The 22,958-nt window shown below is 44.2% G+C and overlaps 1 long non-coding RNA gene and 1 other non-coding gene across 3 annotated transcripts; both read left to right on the top strand.

Moving 5' to 3' along the window:
- Positions 1-968: 968 nt before the first annotated feature.
- LOC114104295 (U6 spliceosomal RNA) lies at positions 969-1,075 on the top strand. Its single transcript, XR_003584820.2, has one exon. It is a non-coding gene; the product is annotated as a U6 spliceosomal RNA (small nuclear RNA).
- Positions 1,076-7,897: 6,822 nt separating this feature from the next.
- Positions 7,898-22,614, top strand: LOC114104260 (uncharacterized). Of its 2 annotated transcripts, none has more exons than XR_003584814.2 (3): positions 7,898-7,956; positions 18,555-18,691; positions 20,085-22,614. It is a non-coding gene; the product is annotated as an uncharacterized lncRNA (long non-coding RNA). The 2 variants fall into 2 exon arrangements; XR_003584813.2 differs by lacking the exon at positions 7,898-7,956 and adding an exon at positions 8,212-8,457.
- Positions 22,615-22,958: the final 344 nt, after the last annotated feature.

The following is a 22,958-nucleotide window of genomic DNA, read 5'->3' as shown; positions in this document are numbered from 1 at the left end:
ATCGGCACTGTGGTCCATACATCTATTCTTTATAAGTTCAAAGCAGTCCAGCTGAGTCCTTGGCCCCGGCACTCTTCTGAGGGTGTGACTACTTCATATCAGAATCACAGTATTGAGGACACTTATGGAGACTCTACCTGAATCTCCAACTGGCCTTTGGTATTTTCTTCCCTGTTTGAGCACAGCCCTGGTACCTACCACTTTATCAGCCTGTGTTGATTGCTTTTGTTGTGTTGGGTCTATACTGTGATCATTGCCTACAGACAGAAATGAGAATTGAAGCATCTGATAAGTTACAGATGTTCACTTGTTTTTTAGTAAAAGTTAACGTGCAACACTAGCGGGGCATGAGTGCACAGTTGTAATCCCAGCAACTCAGTAGGCTGAGACAGGAGGATTGCAAGTTCAAAGCCAGCCTCAGAAACTTAGCAAGACCCTGTCTCAAAAGGACTGGGGATGCAGCTCAGTGGTAAGGCACCCCTGGGTTCAATCCCCAGTGCCCCCAAAAATTAAAAATAATAAAAGTATGGTCTTGTGGGTTTGGGGAGGGGTTTGTTTGTTTGTTGGGTTTTTTTGGGGGGTACTGGGAATTGAACTCAGGGGCACTCAACCACTGAGCCACATTCCCAGCCCTATTTTGTATTTTATTTAGAGAGAGGAGGGCCTCACTGAGTTCCTTAGCACCTCACTTTTGCTAAGGCTGGCTTTGAACTCACTATCCTCCTGTCTGAGCCTCCTGAGTTGCTAGGATTATAGGCGTGCACCACTGCACCAGGCTTCTTATGTTGTTGTTTTAATACTTTTTTTTTTTTAGTTATAGATAAACGCAATACCTTATTTATTTTATGTGGTGCTGAGGATCAAACCCAGTGCCTCACACGTGCCAGGCAAGCGCTCCACCACTGAGCCACAACCCCAGCCCTTGTGTTGTTTTTGACACAGTAATGAGACAAATTAAGAAACTTTGAGTGCTTGCTTCAGCAGCATATATACTAAAATTGGAACGATACAGAGAAGATTAGCATCGCCCCTGCGCAAGGATGACACTCAAATTCGTGAAGCGTTCCATATTTAAAAAAAAAAAAAAAGAAAGAAAGAAACTTTGAATTCACTTCCAGAAAATAGTTCTTGGTCTACAGCAGGTCAAACTTGACAATGTGGCAAGTTGTAAGTCCTGAACTTTTGAGTGGAAGGAATATAAAATTCACATGGTGTGGCTTTTGTAGTCTAGAGGCACCGAGTGTCCACATGTACAAAAACACATCCGTTTGCTTGTAGACAGGCCCCCAGCAGGGCGGAGCCATAAACAAATGGAGTGAAATGTGAGATGGTGAAGAACAGGTTGGACACCAAGCCCCCATGCTGATTGCCTCTGGGGCATTATCTTGGTTTTGTCCCTCTGTCAGGTGAAACCCATGCCCTCTCTGGAGCTGCAGCCTCAGAGGCCCTCAGGCTCTGGGCAGGTGGTAGGTGCAGGGGGCTGTGGAAGCTAGAGAGCTCTGACCCTGGGAAGCAGGCCCCTGGGGAAAGAGCCTACTTTTGTAGAAATCAGACAGACTTTATATGAAATCCACTTACTGGTTGGCAACTCCCTGACCACCTGTGGCCACACAGGGTGCTGTGACAGTTCTAGTGTGGGCAGAGGGGCGCATCCTATGGTCTGGCAGAGGGTTTCCTTCCACTTGAGTTTTCATGAAGTTTTGGTTTATGATTGTGACCTCGCTCTCACAGAACGTTTGTCACAGATAACGTTTTTTTCATTTCATCAGGTCTTAGAGGAAAGAGTGTTTATGGTCCTACTTTATCCTGTCATCCTTACCCAGATCCTAGATGTCCTTTTTTTTTCCTCTCTCTTTTCCTTTTGTGTGTGGGTGTGTGTGTGAGAGAGAGAGACAGAGAGAGAGAAAGACACTGAACCCAGGGGCGCTCCACCCCTGAGGTATATCCCTAACATTTTTTATTTTTTATTGACTGTCTCACTAAGTTGCCCAGGCTGGCCTTGAACTCAGCAACCCTCCTGCCTCAAGCCTCCTGAGTCTTTGGATGACAGGTGTGCATCACCACACCCGGCTACAGTCATCCATTTTTACAAAAATTCTTGATATAAAACTAACTGTTCACTTACATGCTTTAAAAAAAAAAAAACACGATACACGGATTTTCTTGAGGGATAATTTTATACATGAATTACATAGCTGTGATAACAGCTGAAATTCACAAGGAAAGCTTTCTTATTTACTAATTCCTAACAATTCCATGTTTGGACTTCTTAAATAGCTTCAGCAAACACTTGGGTATTTGTAAGGTGTGTTTACTTTTAGCCTGTGACAACCTATATAATTCTGAGTTAGACATTATTAAACCCATTGTACAGAGCTAGAGGTTGATCCCCTGCCATCCTACCCACTGCTTTTTCTTATTTTATTTATTTTTTATTTTTTCATGTACCAGGGATTGAACCCAGGGGTGTTTAAACACTGAGCCACATCACCAACTCTTTATTTTTTGTTTTGAAACAGGGTCTCACTAAGGTGCTTAGATATGCAACCCCCGCTTGCATATCTTTTTAAAGATTCTGCTCTGTGTATTACAAAACACGTACTCTGCAGAACAGAGCTCCAGTTCCCAGCTGAGGATGCTGCATTCAAAGGGCAGCCCTGAAAACAGCAAGCTATCATCTCCTATTGCATGCCTGCATGAATCTCCCGACCGGTATCTCTGCCAGGTTGTTCTCAACCAAATCAACCAAATCCTCTGTCAACTGGTGGCATGTATACCATGGGATCACTCATCCCTTGAAGCTGATTGGACCAGGGGAGACCATCCATTGATTATCAGCTAATCAGATTCTCCACTGGACTTCATCTTCTTGAAATACCTGTGTAGCCTTTAAATCTGTACTCTTTGTGAACTGTTTGCTTCCAAATCCACCAAAAGCACAGAAATTGCAAGTAAGATCTAGACATTTTCGTAGTTATTTTGTCAATTGTCTATGGGATCTAATGGTTAAAAAAAAAAAAAAAAAAAAAAACATAGTTCATAATTTACAGGTCTTATCATTTTTCTCTTAATTTTCTAAAAAATATTAATACGATGTTTCAGAAAGCAAAACTAAAACCAGGCGGTGGTGCACGCCTGTAATCCCAGCAGCTTGGGAAGCTGAGGCAGGAGGATCGAGAGTTCAAAGCCAGACTCAGCAAGAGAGAGGCCCTAAGCAACTTAGGGAGACCCTGTCTCTAAATAAAATACAAAACAGGGCTGGGGATGTGGCTCAGTGGTCGAGTGCCCCTGAATTCAATCCCTGGTACAAAAAAGAAGAAAGCAAGTAAGACAGACCAAAGTCCTTCACCAGGGATAATTTGAGATGCACTGCTTTAAATAATATGTTCATTTCCTTTCGGAGAGGAGGGGACCCATCTGCAGTGAGTTTCTTTTCCTCTTCAACAAGCTCTACAATGATGCAGGAGCCTTGCTATAACCTGATCAACGGAGCGGAGGCTGTCAGGGTCTGATCCCAAAGCTTTGCTTGCGGCCATGATTGAGGTAATTGCAATGGACTCCAGACCAATGAAGCACTCAGACAACCAGGGGGAGGGAACGAAAGATAAAGATGAACTTAGTATTTTGAGATAAGCAGGACATGATGTCAACTGGAACATAATACACGGAACCACATGGCCTGGAATTAAGTGGCATAATGAGATTTGTAGAGCACTCAATCATCTAAAAGCAATTTTATGTAAAGTATTTTATTTATTCCTTTAGAAAGTCAGTAGGGTAACCAGAGCAGATATAATTTCTGTTTTCCAAATGAGTACACTGTGATTCAGAAAGGTTAACGATAAGCCAGTGTGACACTTAGCTGAGATACCAGTGTGACACTTAGCTGAGATAATGCCAAATCCTAATGGGGTTTAATCTTCTGCCTACATCAGGGGTTCCTACCCCTCATGGGGTCCAAGCAGCCTTATGCAGTTGGCTACAATTGCAGACCTTTCTTCCTCTTCCACCCCACAGCTATGCAGACAGCAAAATTATATGGCAAATTTTAGGGGTCTCCTACACTGCTGTTTTCAACAGGAATGTGGTGTGGTGGCACACGCCTGTAATCCCAGTAACTCAGGAGGCCAAGGCAGGAGGATCACAAGTTGGAGGGAGCATCAGCAATTTAGCAAGGCCCTAAGCAACTTAGGGAAATCTTGTCTAGAAATAAAAAATAAGAGGGCTGAGGTGTGGCTCAGTGGCAGAGCACTTGCCTAGCATGTGTGAGGCACTGGGTTTGAGTCTCAGCACTTCATATGAATAAATAAATAAAATAAAGGTCCTCCTGCCTCAGCCTCCCAAACCACTGGTATTACAGGGGTACACCACCAAGCCAAGCTTCTCCAGTCATTTCCTACTTTTGACTCATCTGCAAGCCCACAGAGAATTCAGTCACCTGCAGTTTCAGAGAATTCAGGGTGGAGGAACATATCAGGGAAAAAGAAAGTGATACTTAGCCTAGGCCTTCCAGGAGATGCCAATCTGGCAAATTCAAAGACCCACATGCTGGACAAGATGGCGAGATGAAAAGGTTGATACAGAAGATTCTTGGGAAAGAAATTTGAAGAAGTAACAAATGACCAAGTGTTAAGAGTCTTGAACAAGAAGCTAAAGCATGTCAACCTACAATCTGTGAACTTTAGGGCACCATGTACAAAATGGCATTTTAAGATTACTCTGGCCAGTTGCAGTGGCACCAACCTGTAATCCCAGGGACTCAAAGGCTGAGGCAGGAGGATCGTGAGTTCAAACCCAGCCTCAGCAACTTAGGGAGGACCTAAGCAACTCAGCAAGATCCTGTCTCTAAATAAAATACAAAAAAAAAAAGGATGGGGATGTGGCTCTGTAGTTAAGCACCCCTGGTTCAATCCCTGGTACCAAGAAAAAGAAAAGATTACTCTGAGAGTGGTGTGGTTTGAAAGGAAGGATTGGAAACAAGAAATGCAATTCAACAGAGCAGAAATGAAACATGCCTGGAAGAAAAGTTGACAGGCAAGATGGCTAAGGACACTCCGAGGAGATGGTGAGCTTATGAGCCTTGGGCTGCTCGCCTGGAGAGCAGAAACGAGACGTGCAGGTATCAAGCTCACACCTGGCAAGGCCACCTCCTGACCAGGTGAATCAGTGAGGTTACAAGGAGCCACTTTCAAACTTTGATCATGTATTAAAGCAAAGAGAATAATTTAGGTAATTTACAGATTGCAAAAAGAATAAGCCAAAGATGCTAGGTCCCTGTGATTTTGTCTCACCCACCAAGAAGTCCACTACCACAACTAAGAGGCCCAGTGCATGCAGTGTCTCAGGACAGCTCCCTGCTCGACAGAAGGTGGCCCCATAGCAGCTCCCTCCATGTCCATGAAGATCACAAGGCGTTCTGCCAAGACTCAGATAAACCACTGTTCAAGACATTGCCTAAGCAGATATGAGCAAGGTCACTGTGACACCATCACAGAGCCATGCCCCCACACAGGATGGCACCTTTTTGAGACCAGATCTCGCTAAGCCACTAAGGCTGGCCTCCAACTTGCTATCTTCCTGCCTCCCCCTCCTGAGTACCTGACTTGATTTTCTTTCTAGCCCTTTCTCCCAATTAACATTGATCTATGTGCCGTCTGTTCCCTCTATAGAATGCACAGCCCACCAAGGCTGGGATCAGGGTGTGTGTTTCCACTGCTGCATCCCCAGCAGGAGAACGATGCCTGGTGTCTAGTCAGTCCTCAAGATGAATTTCCTGCATGAATAAGTCAATGGCAGCCCTTGGAACAACTGTAGCCTTGTACAGGGGACCTGCAGAGGCATGTGGGGGTAGGGGAGAAATGTCCTAAAGAGGGAAGCCCCGAATGACCAGTGACTCAGGAGGGCCGTTCTTGGACGACACCTGTTCAGCAAGTCAGTCTCTGCTGATCAGTTCTGCTTTGTTAAGGAATGTGGGGGTGTAACTAGCAGCCTGGGAAGCAAGTGTCCAGTGGGAAGGAACAGATCAAAGATGCAAAAGTGAGGTGATAGCTGTGGATTAGAACCCAGCGCTGACTTAGATCTTTCAGTCCCCAGCTTGCATCAAGGCCGGGAGTTATCACTTCCCATATCCTCCCCTTTTCCCAGCATACAGGCTGCTGGTTCCTAAAAGTGGGCAGCAGTGCCTGCTATAGCTACTTACTCTTTGGCTACCTTCCAGATGGGTGACAGATAAGAGGGCACTGCATGTCACTGTTAGAATGTTTTTTTTGGTACCGGGAATTAAACTCAGGGACACTCAACCACTGAGCTGCACCCCCAATCCTATTTTGTATTTTATTTAGAGACAGCGTCTCACTGAGTTGCTTAGTGATTTGCTTTTGCAGAGGTTGGCTTTGAACTCACAATCCTCCTATCTCAGCCTCCTGAGCTGCTGGGATTACGGGCGTGCACCACCGTGCCTAGTGTTAGAATGTTTTAAGGAAATCTGGCTTGATACACTACAATGAATCCCGTTTGTATGTATAATTACAATGCACTAATTGAAATAATAATAATAATAATAGAAGGGAGATCAGCAGAGCAAGCAGATGGAAGAGGGGGATAGGGAAAGAAAAGGTCCTGCAGAATGAGATTGATGGAATTATGTATGTTATGTGCATGTAAGAAGGCAGCATGACCAATCTCACTATTATGTATAATTAAAGGCAGCAATAAAAAAAAAATTTAAAAAGAAACCTGACTTGAGGCATATTAAACAGGTAGACATAAAAAGTAGTTGTTTCACCTCGCATAGGAGCGCATACCTATACTCCCTGAGACTTAGGAGGTTGAAGCAGGAGGATCACAAGATCAAGGTCAGCCTAGAAAACTTAGAGACCTTGGGTAACTTCTGAAACATAAAATGGACTGGAGGTGTAGCTTAGGGAAAGAGTGTTCCTGGGTTCCCCTGTGTGTGTGTGTGTGTGTGTGTGCGCGCACGCGCGTGTGCACATATATATCTATTAATAACCCTGCATTATTAATTACCTTTATTGGACAACCAGATGCAATATCCCTAGAAGTGTTTAAAGCAAAAAACTAAATTTTTTTTTTTATTATGGTGCTGGTGTAACAATGGTCCACTTTATGCTTTGACTATAGCCCTTGCTGCTTGGCCACTGCAACTTATTTTTTAAATGGACATGTTTCTTTCTCTTCCTCTCTTCCTGCCCTCCCTAATTTCTCCCCTTCTCTAATCTCAGGGGAAACAGGATTACTTTTCTTTCCCATTTTAGGCAGATTTACCTGTCCTTGAGTACACACACAACATAGAACCTAAGTAATCCAGATTTGGGGGATGGCACCAGAAGATCTCAGAAAAGAAATGACTATCCCCAAATTAGCAAGTGAATGACAACTCCAACAGAGAACACGTGAATGTAGCCTTCTAGTCACCTCTTTAAAAGCCTCCGTTCTTGCTGATGGGCAGAATCACAGCCTCTAGGATGGGAGTCCTCTGTGTTTCTCCTTTGCTAGCAAAGTAATAAAACTTATTTTTCCTTTTTCTCAAAATCATGTCCTCATTATTAGATTGGCATCAGGGACAAGGTAACAAATTTGGCACCCTAGATGGGACCCAAGAGCAGCCCCCACTCCAGCTTTCTTGGGCAGACCTGGCTCTCCAAAGAACCCCACTTTCATGCCTGGCTCTCCAAAGAACCCCACTTTCATGCTGGGATGCAAGATGCTAACGAACTTGTTGAGAGCCAACTGCTAGAGCGTTAGGAGATGGGTGAGTTTGCTATGGGTTGAACCAGAGGAGCAGTTCCTGTGAGCAAAGGGAGGGACTGAGGGACCCTCCCAGCAGCTGCCAAAGCTCCTTTGGCTTCGGAGAACTTCTGCTTTCTCTCCCATTGTGGTCCACTTTGAGAAAAAGGAAACTGAACTCAGTAAAGTCACAACACCCTTGGCCATCTGGTAAGTCCCCCATGTGCACGCCAAGACCTTTGATTTTACACACCTGTTTCCTCTTCATGGGAACATCTGGTCCCTGTTTGTGGGGACACCTGTGGCACCACTGGTGTAGGAGTCCTGGTTAAGCAGGATATTTACTCCCTTCAGATCTATTCTAGGTTCTCATCTGTTTGTTGGCCTTGGGTTTGGGAACTCCCTCCGGTTGACTGTGTTTTCGTTTTGTTTATATCTGTTATTACCTCCTTTTAAAACATAGCCAATACTGCACTTATCCCATCTGTCAGCCATGGTTTGGGGGTCCTCTCTGTGGTGGTCTCTCTGTTTTTCTTTTTTGAACAGTCTTACAACTGGAGTTGGTCTGTCAGAGGTAAAGTGAGTTGAAGAAAGGACCACCTACAGGATAAGCCTGTCTAAGATAATGTTTTACTGTAACCATCTGGCTTTTGAATAGCTTTCTGGATTATTATACAATCTTGCTGTTGGAGTTGGTATGTCCAAAGTCAAGTAAGTGGAAGAAATTTGTACCTGCAGGTGTGTCTGTTTTAAAGTTTCCCATATGTCAGCCCTGGCTTCAGTGATTCTCTCCTGTTTTTTGTTTTTTTTTTTTTTTTTTTTTTTTGTTTTGTTTGTTTGTTTGTTTTGTTGTTTGTTTTGTTTGTTTTTTGGGGTACCGGGGATTGAACTCAGGGGCCCTTGACCATTGAGCCACATCCCCAGCCCTATTTTGTATTTTATTTAGAGACAGGGTCTCACTGAGTTGCTTAGTACCTCGCTTTTTGCTGAGGCTGGCTTTGAACTTGCAATCCTCCTGCCTCGGCCTCCCAAACCGCTGGGATTACAGGCATGTCATATATTAAAGTCATAAGTGATTACTTTGTAACTAGTTAAACAAATAACTGTTACTTAGGTTATAACAAAATATAGTTGATACCCTAAATATATGTGACTAGGTATATGTATGCATTTGAAAACTATATCTAAGTCTTACATAAGTGTTATATAAAAGTTTATAAAATGAAATTTTATGTAAGATTACTGACAAGATAACCAATAAGTACTCTCTTTTGTACATTGTATCTGACATACAAGGGCCACACTGTCACTTGAAGACCTGTGTTGTTTGCTTTGACAAAGTCAATTTCTGATCCTTAACACTGTTTCCTGAATGTAGAAGAGATTTAAGGTGATCCTTTGATTTCTGCTAGTACTCTAACCCATGCAGACCTGTGATTATTGCTACTGTACACTCTGGATTCTAAATTGTACTTTTAAAGTTAAACTTAGTTAAATGTAAAGCTTAGGAGACCACTTTACCAAGCTTGTTCTCCAAACTAAAATTATCTGTAGCAATAGTCTCAGATTTGTATAGAAATAACAAATTTGGTTGGCATATATTCATGTCATTTGATGTTTTATAGCTGAATAAAGTAACCTGTTTTCAGTAAGCTATAGATGCAAATTTGTGGTACTCTCCACACTGCAATTGGAATTTAAATGAGTTTTTGAAAGATAATAAGGAGAGTCTGATCTCTTTAAAGGTGACATTGTGCAACATGGAATCATTCTGCCACTTTTTCCACAAAAAGAAAGTTAAAAGCTCTCTTAGCCTAACTTTGATTCATGTTCCAGATGTAATGTTGTATTGTACTATCTGTGAAGAGCCTCCACCTTATCTGAGATAAGGCTCTGCCTCCCACCTCACTCCATGTTAGAATGGCTCCAAAATAGGCTAGACTTCAGCTCATTTAAAGTTGTGTTCAAAAGATTGATTTTTGTTGTAAAGATGACTGTGACCTCAAACAGGGGGTATAATATATAAGTAAGTAAAGGTTTAAGATTATAAAAATCATTTTTCGTGGTTCATAGCTATTAAACTGATTTTTTTGCTCTGTTAATTTCATTTTGTATTTTCCTTGTAAACTTTATAACTGTTACCTGTGTTTCTTTAATTTATTCTAATTTGTTATATATGGCAATAGAATGCATTTGATTCATATTACACATATATAGCACAATTTTTCATATCTCTGGTTGTACACAAAGTAGTCACACCATTCGTGTCTTCGTACATGTACTTAGGGTAATTATGTCTATCTCATTCCACTGCTTTTCCTACCACCATGCCCCCCCTCCCTTTCCCTCCCTCCCCTTTACCATAACTAGAGTTCCTCCATTCCTCCCAGGCTCCCCCTCCCAACCACACTATGAATCAACCTCCTTATACCAGAGAAAACATTCAGCATTTGGTTTTTTGGGATTGGCTAACTTCATTTAGCATTATATTCTCCAACTCCATCCATTTACCTGCAAATGGCATGATTTTATTCTCTTTTATTGCTGAGTAATATTCCATTGTGTATATATACCACATTTACTTTATCCTTTCATCTACTGAAGGGCATCTAGGTTGGTTCCACAGTTTAGCTATTGTGAATTGTGCTGCTATAAACATTGATGTGTCTGTGTCCCTGTAGTGTGCTGTTTTTAAGTCCTTTGGGTATAGACTGAGGAGAGGGATAGCTGGGTTAAATGGTGGTTCCATTCCCAGTTTTCCAAGGAATCTCCATACCACTTTTGGGGCTGTAGCTCAGTGGTAGAGCGCTTGCCTAGCATGTGTGAGGCACTAGGTTCAATCCTCAGCACCGCATTAAATATATATATAAAATAAAGGTATTGTGTCCATCTACAAAAAAAATCCATACTGCTTTCCATATTGGCTATACCAATTTGCAGTGCCCATTAGTGTTTTGCAGAGGTACTACTTCTGAAAAAACAACCTGGGTTAATTTGAGATTATAAGCCATCACCTACAGAACAGATATTATATAATGCTGACTTCCAGTACTAATACTAACCCCAATTATGAAAGGGGCAACTGTAAAATTATAGAAATTGAAGTTATAACCTTTTACTTCCTCTCTCTTTTTTTTTTTTTTTTTTTTTTTTTTTAGTTGCTGGGGATTAAGCCCAGGTCCTTGTGTATGCAAGGCAAGCACTCTACCAGCTGAGCCAAATCCCCAGCCCCTGTTACCCCCTCTTTAAGATTGGTGAAACTGGCTTGCTGGGAGTTTAAAACCAAAAACTCGAAGACCAAAGTCAAGGAAGTAAAAGGGCCAAGAAAAAGCATCCAACATTTTGGCCCTTTTCCTCTAAGGTCAGCCAGGATGCAGAGAATGACGGGACCCCTCTCTGGGCCCTGAAATTCTGATGAGATACCCAATCTGCTGATCAGGGAGATTGAGAGGACCCTAGATAACAGGAAACTAACCAATGCACATTCTGCAAAGAGGAGGGTCACTGGAGACAGAATTGTCCCTGATGCTTCCAAGAGAAGCCACATATGGTCATCAGGACTCTGACCCATCCTGGCAGATGGCACCCCTGGTAGCAGAAAGCTAAAGAGGATTCACATACAACCACAAGAGTGATCTCTAAGGAATTTCAGCTGACTATTAAGAGTAGATAGGAACAAGGTCAGTTTTGACCAACTTGGTCTTAAACACCTGGCAGGATAGTATAGCCTAAGCACAGTCCTACATGGACATTTAAAATGAAAAACTACAATGTAACTTAAGATGTACTCTTGTGTCAATCTAACCCGAAATAAATAAAGCTAGAGTCTACAAAGGAAGGATTCTTGTGTGGGAGTGCCTATTAATAATGATCCACAAAGGACTCTAGAATTGCAAGTTTGTCCTGAGTTAATTTGAGCCTGCTCTCATAGACCTACAAATCTTCCTAAGCTTCCATATGGATAAAATTGATCTATTTTTCACTGATATAATTATGAGTTACTGTCTTTCTGGTTTTCACGGACTGGCTGAAATACTAATTGCTTTTGTGCTAATTGTTTACCAAAAAAAAAAAAAGTAATGCTTTGCTATCTTGTTTATTGATACCTGCCCTATGTATGCCTTGTCCAGACACCTGCCATCTGCCACTGTGGACCTCTGGGCTGTTCTGATGCTGAATGCCCTGAACTGTCCATGCCCCACCTGATAGAGAATAAATAGAGAATCCACCTGATAGGACTTTGGGTTACTTCCCCCAACTTTACCCTCTTTCACCAGGAAGAGACACCCAATTTTCCATAGAAATAGAATGTAGAAATTGACAGTGTGGAAAAGTAACCATGGTCCACTTTATGCTTTGACTATAAATAGCCCTTGCTGCTCTGCCACAGCAACTTAATTTTGATGGACATGTTTCTTTCTATTCCTCTCTCCCTGCTCCTCCCTAATTTCTCCCATCCATAATCTCAGGGGAAACAGATTACCTTTCTTCCCCATCCTGGGCAGAGTTATCTGTCCTTAGAACACACTCACTATAAAAATTCAGTAATCTAGACTTTGGGGATGGTACCAGAAGATCTCAGAAATGACTATCTCTCAAATTAACAGGTGAATGACAACTCCAACAGAGAACAAGTGGAAGGTAGCCTTTGAGTCACCTCTTTAAAAGCCCCCTGTTCCTGCTGATGGGCAGAATCACAGCCTCTGGTATGAGAGTTCTCCTTTGCTAGCAAAACAATAAACCTTCTTTTTCCTTTTTGTCAAAACCATGTCCTCATTATTGGATTGGCATCAGGGACAAGAACCAAGCTTTCGGTGACACTGGGAATTGAACCTAGGGGCACTTTGCCACTGAGCTATACCCCAAGCCCTTTTAAAATTTTTGAGATAGGGTCCCACCAAGCTGCTAAGGCTGGCCTCAAACTTGTAATCCTCCTGCCTGAGCCTCCAGAATCACTAGAACTACAGACATGAGTTACTGTGCCTGGCCAGAAACTCAATTCTTTTTTATTTTTTTTTCTTTTTGGTACTCGGGGGGCACTCGATCACTGAGCCACATCCCCAGCCCTATTTTGTATTTCATTTAGAGATAGGGTATCACTGAGTTGCTTAGCACCTCCCTTTTGCTGAAGATGGTTTTGAACTCGCAATCCTCCTGCCTTAGCCTCCTGAAGTGCTGGGATTACAGGCATGCGCCACGGCGCCTGGCTCAGAAACTAAATTCTTAAAGTGCTGAACAAAATCAATGCTATTCCCATTTTAAAAAGCCCTTGCTGCTTATTTGTAAGAAACGGCTATCATTATTACTTCTTCCTACAATACAAGGCCAAGAGCAATTTGTGCTATTTCCTTTTTGGATATTTCTAGAAATATAAACCTAAATTTTACTAATAATGTAGGATGTGCCAACTATCATTAGTCAAAAATATATATTGGGGATAAATCGTATGAAATATAAATAGAGAACTTCTGTGTGTGGTGATTGCTGCACAACTTTGAACTTTGCCCTATTCCTAGGGTCCCATCTGCTGGGTGGGGCTGTTTGTGTGCTTTCCCTTTCGGATTCCTAATGACTCAGAACAAAACGACATTTTTTTCCTCCCTGGTGCTGATGATTGAACCCAGACAGGAAAAAAAAAGAAAAAATTGAGCCCTCCTGCCTCAGCCTCCCAAGTCGCTGGCATGACAGGCGTGTGCCACCACACCTGGCCCTTCTGCCATGGTTTGAATGTAGTTCGTCCCCAACAAAAACTCTTGTTGAACTGTTATCTCCGCTGTTTCATGTTAAGGAGGGGTGGAAACTTAAACCATGGTGTTCAGAGGTCATTTGGTTCTCTAAACTGAGGTCATCAGGATGCAGCTCCCCTCCTGTGACTGAATACTGGTGCCTTTGTCATTGGAGGGAGTCTGAGGAGGTCCCTGGGGTTTGGAGGAGAGGGGAGTCAGGACAACAGGATTTTTTTTTGGGGGGGGGGGGTACTAGGGATTGAACTCAGGGCCTTGTGCATTTGAGGCAAACACTCTACTGAGTCAAATCCCCAGCCCTCCCAAGCCCTATTTTGTATTTTATTTAGAGAGTTGATTAGCACCTCACCTTTGCCGAGGCTGGCTTTGAACTGGTGATCCTCCTGAATCCTCCTGTCTCAGGCTCTGGAGCCCCCAGGATGACAAGCATGTGCCACCATGCCTGGCTGCAGTTTTTTCCTACAACATGTATATGTCAAGAATCCCTTCGTGCGGGCACGGTGGTGCATGCCTGTCATCCCAGTGGCTCGGGAGGCTGAGGTATGAGGATCACAGAGTTCGAAGCTAGCCTCTGCAAAGGCAAGGTGCTTAGCAACTCAGTGAGACCCTGTCTCTAAACAAAATACAAACTAGAGCTGGGGATGTGGCTCAGTGGTCGAGTGTCCCTGAGTTCTATCCTCAGTACCCACCCCCCCAAAAAAAAAAAACCCTGCAAGATGTGTCAGAGGCATAAGAAGAGATTTATTCTGGAAAGCAAGGAGTACACATTCAAGGGTAGACATGGGCTGTCTGAGAGCGAGACACGTCTTGGAAGTCTCAAGTCCTCCTTTACATATGCATGTAATTTATTTATTTATTTATTTATGGGTCCTGGGGATTGAACCCAGGGGCGCTTAACCACTGAGCCACATCCCTGGCCCTTTTTATATTTTATTTTGAGACAGAGTCTTACTAAGTTGCTAAAGGTCTTGCTAAATTACAGAGGCTGGCTTTGAACCTGCCATCCTCCTGCCTCAGCCTTCTGAGCCACTAGGATCCCAGGTCTCTGCCACATTGCCCTGCTCAGTCCTCCTTTTTTTAAAGGAAACATTGTGAGGGATGGTGTTGAAGGTCTCTAGAGAGGACATCAGTTGGTGATGACAAGATGTTCTGGTGGTCTGACTGTTCTCAGGATCTTTGACACTGTCCCCATAGATAATGTCTGATCCATAGATAATGTTTGCAGTGTACCCGCTGTGAAGGTTCCTTAAACCATCACCTCTCCCTTTGCTCAGTCTATTCTCAAAATTCGTACATGGCACAGGGCAATTTTCCTAAGTAAGTGAATTTCTAGTGACTTCAAGATTGTGAGTAAAGATGAACAGATTTCCCAGAAATTTGAGAGTGAAAAGAAAAACCGGCTTGGGGAATTATAGGCCTGGGAGGCATATTGGCCCCCAAGTGAAGGCCAAGGTCAAGGAAGGTCAAGGCTTTCAGAAGAAAGCTGCAGTCTCCTTTTCCCTCCTTTTCCCTCCTTTTGTCTTTTCTCTACCTTTTATTTCTCCTCTCCTGTCTCAGCTGAGACAGAAGCCACATCCACATGCTCCCTGTCCAGGGTTTTGTGAGGCCCCATGCCACCTAGGGACTCCACCAGCAAGAAGGCTAGCACCAGAGGCATGACCACGCACCTCTAGAATCAGCTGCCCAAATTAACCTTTTTTCTTTATAACCTTATCCACTCTATGGCTTGTCTCATTAGCAACAGAAAACAGACTAAGAGAAATTCTCATCCTGCAGTAACTTACCAACTAGCCCAACAGCCTTCACCTACCATGGTGACCACAGAATACTGCACTGACCTTGCCTTTTTTTTTTGGGGGGGGGGGTGGTTACCAGGGATTGAACACTCGACCATTGAGCCACATCCCCAGCCCTATTTTGTATTTTATTTAGAGACAGGGTCTCACTGAGTTGCTTAGCACTTTGCTGTTGCTGAGGCTGGCTTTGAACTCTCGATCTTCTTGCCTCAGTCTCATGAGCCTCTGGGATTACAGGCATGAGCCACTGCACCTGGTACAACCCTGCTTTTTAAGGGAGTTAACATTAATGAAGCATTTACTGTATACCATGGTCTAAAGACTGCATAGAATAATGATCATTTTAACAACCACTGCAAGCATTTATTTATTGAGCATATCAAAGCACTATTGTATCCCATTTAATGGTGATAGACACCAAAATGTCATTACTCCTATTTTACTGGTGAGGAAATTGAGGCTCAGGAAAGTTCAGTAACTTGCCAAGTTTGAGGGACTGGTAAAGTTGGGATCCAAACATGTTCTTTTCCTCTTACCACACTGCTCTGCCCCAGTATTTTAGTGCTGATCTGTTTTTAATCCATGGAAAAGGAAACTAAAAAATAGCCAGTAGAAATTTCTCAAATGGAAGTTTTTTCTTCTTTCAAATTTTTAAAGCTTTTGCCTTTCTGGAGAGAAAGTGCCAGCTGATAACTGGGCACATAACAAGTAACAAATAAATATATATTCATGGAAAAAGTCACAGGAGCTAGTTTTGCTCAGTTTAATAGTTTGAGTGTGTGTGTGTTGGGGGGGGGGGTATGGTATGTGTCAAAATATTGCATGCATGTTTTATCTTCTGCTGCTGAAATGTTTCCATTATGAAATTAAATGTACCTGCCCATGGATACACAAATATCACCAATGATTCTTGTGGCAGAGGCTTCTCATGAATCCCCTGAAACTGTGTACAAAGTTGGGTTTGTGAATGTGTGTACATGTGAGTGTGTGTGTGTGTGTGTGTGTGTGTGTGAGTGAACGCACGTGCCATGTTCTAATAAAAGAAATCTGAGGTCTAGCTATAGCCAGAGATCCGTGATCCAGAAGGATTTCAAAGCCACTGACTGCCTATCATTCCCTCTTACTGCCATCTCTCTAGGTCTAAGAAAAGTCTATGAATCTACCAGGAGACATATTTCTGTCCAGATGGCAGCATCTGAGATAATGTCTTCTTCATTTTCTGTCCTGCTTTAATTCTTCATAATGACCATGTGTCACTTTGAAAAATAATGAAGTGATTTGAGAGAAGTAAAGGGGGACAGCCCATCAGGGTGGCCTACCAGCCTCCTTTTTTTTTTTTCCCTTTAAATTTTTTTCTAGTACTGAGAATTGAACCCAGGGTTTCACACCTGCCAGGTAAGTGCTCTTCCACTGAGCCACATCTCTAGCCCACCCAGTCTGTCTTACACCTCCATGGATAGGAAACTCCATTCCTAAGGGCTCTAGTCAGTCTTAATCCTCCCCAAAGCATTAACATTTCTTCCACATATTTAATTTGTGTTTATATAAAGAACAAGTTAGGGCTGGGATTGTGGCTCAGTGGTAGAGCACTTGTCTAGCATGCATGAGGCACTGGGTTCGATCCCCAGCACCACATAAAAAAATACTAAATAAACCAAAATAAAGGTATTGTGTCCCTCTACAACTAAAAATATTTTTTAAAAAGAACAAATCAATGAAGTTCCACGAGGCCAAAAAAACAGAAATGATTCTTGGGGTGAAAGAGCAGGGAGGGAGTGGCCTATGGCTGATCCTTAGAAGCCTGCCTACTTGGTTATACCACATCAGGGATGAAGTTCAAGGACACCAAACAGGACTCAGCACAACCTGGGGATGCAAAGTCTTATCTGTGGTTTGGAAAATGGAATGTGGAGATGGGGAAGACAGTGAGGCAGAAAGAAGGGCCAAGTTCAAATACAAAGGGGAGGGGGAGGGGGTCACCTCTGTCAGGAGCCCTCAGAAGCAGGAACGTTGTGTAGGGTGTGAGTCCAGGAAGGGAATGCTCACAACATCAATATGCCACAGTGGAACAAAACAGCCTTTCGTCTCTGTCCCTTGACCCAATTTCTAAGGCAGCCTCCTGCTGAATTTCCCTCCAAGTGCAAGTGCAGGCCAGGGTGGGCAGAGAAGGTAAAGGAATAATTGCATGCTCAATGCTTTAGCTTTTGGGCCATTTTTACCTCTAAAATTCCATCTGGATGGCAAGTTCAAGGCCCACCTGGGCAACTTAGCAATACTCTGTCTCAAAAAATAAAAAGGGCTGGGGATGTAATGCAGTGGCAGAGCACCCCTGGGCTCAATCCTCAGTACTGCAAAAATTAGTTAATAAATGAAAGCTTGGTATGTGCCTTAGCCATCCCTTTAAATGAGCTTCAGAGCCCAGGTGCCTCATTAGGGCCAGGATGCTGTTGCCATGACGACGAGGACAAACAACAGAAAGGATTAAAAACTGTTGAGGATCCACCAAAAGAGCAAATTCTCAGGGCCCTTGACATTTCACTCACTGTGGTTTGCGTTCTCTTAACTGCAGGCGGAGATGTGTATAACAATGCATCAGGGGGCAGGGGACACAGCTCAGCTGGTAGAGTGCAGCATGCACAAGGCCCTGGGTTCAACCACAAAAAAAATAAAAAGAAAAGAAAAAGAAAGAACGCAGCAGGATATGAGAAGCTAATCTTCGCTCCTGAAGGCCCACTGAGCAGGCCTACCTCAGAGTTCAAGGAACAGGGAATCACACCCTTAGAAATGAACCTAAAGCTGATGAACATTCCTAAACCTACCCCCCCCCCTGCCACCCGCCCTGCAAACAGCCCTTTCACTAACTCTCCACTTAGGGGATCAGCCAATGCTCTTTTCTTTTCTTTCTTTCCTTATTTTTCTTTTAATATTTTTAGTTATAGGCGGACACAATACCTGTATTCATTTTTATGTGGTGCTGAGGATCAAACCCAGTGCGCCTCACATGTATTAGGCAAGTGCTTTGCCACTGAGCCCCAGCCCCAGACCTGTGTCTCTTTTTTAAAAATACTTTTTAGTGTTCACGGACCTTTATTTTATTCATTTATTTATATGTGGTGCTGAGAATTGAACCCAGTGCCTCACACATGTGAGGCAAGCACTCTACTACTGAGCCACAACTCGAGCCCCTGTGTCTCTTTTCTTTAAGCGAAAGACTTGTCGGTGTGTTTGTTCCACTAAATTGCTCTCCTTTCTACCATCTGCCCACCAGTGCTATCTGATATCACTCCTGGTTGTCCACAAAGGAGCTACCAGTTCTTCTTTTGTTATGGTGGTGAGGCTCTGTGACCTGCCTGGGATCCGTGCTCAATAAATGCATGAATCTCTGCTTCTGGGGAAGATAGGCAGGTAAGAAAGTCCCTTGGCCCATGAATTCAGAAAGAATTGGCTCAGGAGAGAAATGAGGACAAAAAAAAAAAAAAAGAAATAACCTTTATTTTACTTTTGTTTGGTACTGGGGATTGAACCCAGGAGGCTGGCTTTGAACTTGCAATCCTCCCACCTCAGCTTCTGGAGGCGCTGGGATTATAGGAGTGCAGCACAGCACCCATCTAGACACAAGCATTTCTTAATGGTCCCTTATGAGCTGCCTGTGTTAGGGGACAGGCAGATGTAAATTGTGGGAACATGAAGAGAATAATTCTGTAAAATGGGCCCACGGTGCTGACCCCCACATGCTTTCTTTGCCAAAAAGCAATTTGCCTGCAGCCCTGGCCTAAGTGGACAGGTTATGTCACATTCCCCAGAAAACTGAGGCAGGGGCAAAGGTCAGGCAATCAGTGTAGGTAATGAATGATGGGGATCAAGAGAGACCACTGGTTATCAGAGCGCTGCTAACAGTGAACCTTTGCACTCCTGCTCCCAGTCACGCACACGGGGAAGAAAAAGAAGGGAATGATTATAAAGAGGGGTTCTGGGGCCTATAGGGAAGCAATCTCACCCCCTCCTATGGACACCCATCCCCTTCTCTCTGGAAAAATCTATCTCTATCTTTTTCTTAATAAAACTTGTGCTCTACACTTGCCTTGGTTCCACACCACAGGTATTTTATTCTTCAACACCCAGGAACAAGAACCCATTCCTGGCCTGTACCCATCCTGCTCCACAACTCTGTCATAAGCTCCATCCTCTGCTACAAAAACAATCTAGAGCCAGGCATGTTGGTGCACGCCTGTAATCCCAGAGGCTCGGGAGGCTGAGACAGGAGGATTGTGAAAGCCAGCCTCAGCAATGGCAAGGCATTAAGTAACTCAGTGAGACTCTGTCTCTAAGTAAAACACAAAAAAAAAAAAAAAAGGTCTGGGGATGTGGCTCAGTGGTCAAGTGCCCCTGAGTTCAATCCCTGGGACCAAAAAAAAAAAAAAAAAACCAGCCTAGACAGGTTCAGTCTTTCCCAGAGATGGACAGCTGGTTAGAAGACCCAGATTGCAAACCCACATTCATCAGGCTCCAGAATTCTTGTGCTCTCCTGAAATCCCCTCACTCATGCCGCCACCAGTTGAGGCAGAGTCGGCCATAAGCAGCTCAGGGTGGCATCTAACAATGCTGTACTTTGCTTTTGTTTTCTGGTACTAGGGATTAAACCCTGGTTTAAATTTTATTTAAAAAGGATCTTGCTAAATCACCCAGGCCGGTCTTGAACTTGTGATCCTCCTGCCTTAGCCTCTTGAGTCACTGGGATTACAAGGGTGTGCCACCACGCCCAGTGTACCACACTGCTGTACTCTGTGTTTGTTTTTAGGAAATGTGGAAACAGCAGAAGCACATCAAGATGATTTTAGTCAGCTGTTAAGATCTGAAGGAAAACTTGAAGCTCACAAGGTTCAGGGATCACCCTGCTGCGCCAGGCAGGAGGACCTACCCAGTATGTTCCCTCCATGCTGGAATCGCCTACAGGCCCCAGCCCAAGAATGGAGAGGCATAGAACCGGGAGGCCACCTGCAGAAGGGACTAAGGGGTGAGTTCTCAGGATGCCATTGTCAACCAAAATCAATTCTACAAACAGTGGTGTGAAAGCCGACTCTGTCACAGAGACAGCATGGCTGAAATCGAGCACTGTTACTAGTGTCCTTGGGCAAAGACACTGGCCCTGGGGGTGCCAAGAGACAAACTTGGCCACTTGTCCCTATATGCCAATCAAAGAGATGAATCGTGGTGAAGGGTGAGAAAGGGAGAACTGGCTCTGGAGCATTCTCTCTCTCTCTCCATGGGACCCAGGGCTTTGCAACATACCAGGCAAGTGCTCTACCATGGAAGGACATCCCCAGCTCAGCCCAGGAAAGGAGTTTTTCAACACAGCCACACTGGGACAAACCGACACTGGGGCACAGTGACCAAAGATCTGTCTTCCAGGGACTGACAGAAACTTTGTGGTTTTACAGAAAAGGGCAATGAAGGAGGTTTGCATAGCTGCTGGGGAGGTCGTCCTGGTCAGGTCATTCTGGTTGATCATTATCTCAGGACTGGTTCTGTATGGCTCTGGAAAGGTCACCATGGCTGGAGGGATGGTTCTGTTCTGATCACGAGAAGATTACTCCTGCTCAGGGGGCAACCTCGGCTCTGATATGGCATCACTGCTCAGGCTCCGGGAGATGTCTCATCATGTCTATGGTGGGTTGAACTGTGCTTCCAGGCTGTTGCTTTGAAGTAGTTTCAGTCCTTTGTCAGAGTGATGCTTATCCATCAGGCCTATTCCTGGAATGCAGATAATTGCAAGAGGAAGTGGCTCAGAGAAAAAGCACTGAAGCCTTGGAATGGAGTCAGAGAGCGCCAGGATGGAGTCCGTCAGGCCCAATCAGCTGAGGGACCCCCATTTTCTTCTTTCATGCATCTGTGCCACGTTCTCCCTTTCCACAGGCCTCTCTCGGTGCCTCTTTTCCCTCCCCTTCACTCTTAGACCTGCTGTTTTAGGCTCCGGGAAGTTAGCGTGTTGGGATTGGAGTCAATACAATGGGAGTAGCCTAGCACTCCAAGGTCAATGACAACTGGGGATCCATCCATTATTCCTGATGTTACAGACATCGCAAGACCACCTGGGGCTGGATGGAGTGGCTCACACCTGTAACCCCAGGAGCTCAGGAGGCTGAGGCAGAAAGATTTCTAGTTCAAAGCCAGCCTTAGCAACTTAGCTAGGCTCTAAGCAACTTAGCGAGAACCTGTCTCAAGAAAAAAAAAAAGGATGGGGATGTGGCTCAGTGGTTAAGGATCCTTGGGTTCAATTCCCCATTTAAAAAAAAAAAAGTAAGGAAGGAAGGAGGGAGAAGGAAAGAAAAGGAAGGAAGGAAGGGAGAACTGGTGGGAAAACATGTAAGACCCATGAGAGAGCCAGTTCAACCCTGGCCAGTGGACCACTCCAAGAGACCACAGGGGACTTTGAAATAGCCCCCCACCCATACACAAGCACTCCCAGCTTGGCTGTGTTTTACTAAGGAGTCATAGATTACTACCTTGAACTGTGTGTGAGTGTGAGTGTGTGAGTGTGAGTGTGTGTGTGTGTGTGTGGTGCTGGGGCCTTGTGCGTGTGAGGGAAGCACTCCACCAACTGAGCTATATCCCCAGCCCTACCCTGAATGTCCTTAGAAATTAGAAAGTGTCCCAGGCCACTGGAAGTGCTATCTCTGAATGAGAGGGCCATTCTGTCACTGAAATTCTGAGCACTTTTGTGGCTATAGTGAGGAGAAAAAGCTGCAAGAGGAGGCGGGGATGAGAGAGAAGAAAACATGGGACATTAAAGAACAGCACGCACACCTGTCATCCCAGTGACTCAGGAGGCCGAGGCAGGCAGATCCCAAGTCCCAGGCCAGCATCCGCAAATTAGCAAGAACCTGTCTCAACATAAAACATTAAAAATAACAAGTAAGGGGCTGGGGTTGTGGCTCAGTGGTAGAGCACTTGCCTAGCATGTGTGAGGCACTGGGTTCGAGCCTCAGCACCCCATAAAGATAAATAAAGGTATTGTCCATCTACAACTAAATACTAAAGATATTAAAAAATAAATAAATAAATAAAAATTGGAAAAAAAAATGGACAAGAGGTAGATATAGCTAGGTGGTAAAGCACACCGGGATCCTGTTTTAATCAGCTTTTTTGCTTCTGCCACTCAAAGACCTGACCAGAACAACTGTAGAGGAGGAAAGAAAATTTGATAGCTCACGGTTTCAGAGGTCTTAGTCCATAGAAGGCTGGCTCCATTCCTAGATGCTTGAGGTGAGGCAGAACATCATGGCAGAAGAAAGCACCTCACATGATCAGGAAGGAGAGAGACAGGGGAGGAGGAGGGAAGAATGGAGAGAGGAGGGGGAGGGGGAGAGGGAGGGAGGGAGGGAGGGGGAGAGAGATTCCCCTCTCTAGATACAAAATATATACCCCATAGCCACGCCCCCAATGAACCACTTCCTCCAGCCACACCCCACCTGCCCCCAGCCACCACCAAGTTAATCCCATCAGAGACTAATTTGCTGGTTAGGTTAATGCTAGAGTTCAATCATTTCTCCTCCAAACCTTGCATCATCCCACACATGACTTTCTGGGGGACACCACATCTAAGCCATAACAGGTTCAACCCCCAGTATTAAGAGTGCACGCACACACACACACACACACACACCAGCAGACT

The sequence above is a fragment of the Marmota flaviventris genome, chromosome 17, assembly GCF_047511675.1.
Source record: "Marmota flaviventris isolate mMarFla1 chromosome 17, mMarFla1.hap1, whole genome shotgun sequence".
NCBI classification, from domain to species: Eukaryota; Metazoa; Chordata; class Mammalia; order Rodentia; family Sciuridae; genus Marmota; species Marmota flaviventris.
The sequence above is the reverse complement of the archived record's forward strand: the minus strand, read 5'-3'. Positions and strand labels throughout refer to the sequence as shown.